Source organism: Vombatus ursinus, unplaced genomic scaffold (assembly GCF_900497805.2).
Source record: "Vombatus ursinus unplaced genomic scaffold, bare-nosed wombat genome assembly UNPS02012481.1, whole genome shotgun sequence".
Lineage (NCBI taxonomy): Eukaryota > Metazoa > Chordata > Mammalia > Diprotodontia > Vombatidae > Vombatus > Vombatus ursinus.
Genome location: NW_020952259.1, coordinates 1 through 1861, shown reverse-complemented (window position 1 = coordinate 1861; position 1861 = coordinate 1). Strand labels below are relative to the sequence as shown.

The window sequence follows — 1861 nt, the reverse complement described above, 5'->3', positions numbered from 1 at the left end:
CCCAAAAGGCCTTTGGGCCACTTAGGCTCTAGCTCATTCCATAGTTGGGCCAGCAGCAGTCACCCCAGGCCTGGGAAAAAGTCTGTTCAATACAGAAGATCAAGTCTTGTGGCATCCAATATCTGCTCCTTGCCATTATCATTCCAGGCTGAAACACACCACAGGGATGGATCAATCTTTAAGAGTGGATAAGTGACTTGAAAGTATTCAAAGAAGTCTGGAGCCACTTCCAGGTCATCCTCCACTACCACAGCTGTCTGGTATTTGAAGGTATGGAAGATTTGGCTGAAGGCCCAACAGCAATGAAGGGCAATCTTATAATAGCCCTGGAATTTTCGGTGCTCAGTTGGGACAGGTATACTGCTAAGGTCAGGTTGTTTAATGTGCATGATGGCATTGCGTATGAAGCAATGACCTGGGCCATTGCCTTGTGCCTATAGTCCTGGCCCATAATAATGGGAAAATGCTCAGCTGATGACCTGTAGTGGAGAAGCTTATCTAGGCAACGATGGATTGGGCTGCGATCACAATCAATGGGAAGGACAGATGTTGTAGGAGCTGGGGTTGGACGGGAGGTAGCAGGAGGGCCTGCAGTAGCCACCTGTTGTCCCTGGTTCCACAGTACACTACACTTCTGAATTTGGTGTAGCAGCTCCTGCTGTCACTCTAGCTCTATCTTGGCCTCCTGGGCCAGACGAATCACTGGTCGGGTAAGGCCAGCAGGGTCGTCAGCAAAGGAGTCCTCAGATGATGGGCCACCATACAAGAGTTGGGCCCAGAAGAAGAAGAGGAGCAGTGCCTTTCAGGCCACAAAAAGAATTGCACCCCAAAGCACCAGCCCTGCAGACTGCTTCTTTAGCATCCTGACCTCTCCCAAGAGGTCTCAGAAGTTGCTGCAGAAGGGACTTGGGGGGGGATGTGGGAGAAGAGGAATGTAGCAGGGGAGGAAGCAACTTTTACTCCCTTTTGTCCCCTTTGCTCAGCCCCCTGTCCTGGTGTCTAAGAAGATACTTTTGGTAATCTGGAAGGTCAGACAGCAGCCATGGAACAAAGGGTCACACCTGTCACTGCCTACTGTGGGCCTGGGGCTGCTTGCCCAGTGGATCCCTGTTTTCTACTTTTAATCCTTTTCTCACTTACCATTCCATCATTAAAGTAATGGAAAATCTAAGCCTTTGGTGTCCTCCATCATTTGGGGAAAGTCACTCAAAACAGGACAAATAAAAGTTATCATGTTATCTCAACTGAGCCCTCGTATTGCATGACAATCTTTTTTATTGTTGCTTGATTGATTCTATATCAAGCCCCCTTTAGCAGGTGTCCCATTTTAAATCAATCAAGTCAGACCCTACACTTAAAGTAAGTGATACAATGCTCCTGTTAAAGATGTGAGTACGAGTTTCAACTAAACAAACCCTTTGGATAGTCTGAAATGCCATTATATGGTATGGAGTGATGTTTCACAGGAAGTGTATTCAAACATAGAATAAAGAAAACGACCCAGAAGTTTTGGTAAAATATTAAGCTAGCTGGGGAATTGAGGCTCTTTCTTTACCAGTAGACCCACATCAGTTCTTTCATTACTTGTCATCAGGAAATAAAGATTGGTTTGACTGCCAAGTTCCTTTTGAATGTCTCAATAGTGATCTAAAAGATGCTTTTACCCCATACACTAAGTAGAATAAAACAGTTACAGAATATATACACTTTCTATGAATTGAGGCAAGGTCCTTCAATGGAAGTGTAAATCATTACACATTTCCAGAAGCAGGCTGAACCTCTTCTCCATGCATTCAGGACTTGGCCATTGTTGAGCGTCCCATTTTACACTAATATAGGTTTATGATGCAAAAACAAAACA

The 1861-nt window shown here is 45.1% G+C and overlaps 1 pseudogene; it reads right to left on the bottom strand.

Annotated features, from left to right (window-relative positions):
- Positions 1 to 10: 10 nt before the first annotated feature.
- Positions 11 to 862, bottom strand: LOC114039931 (annotated as a pseudogene).
- Between the last annotated feature and the right edge of the window lie 999 nt (positions 863 to 1861).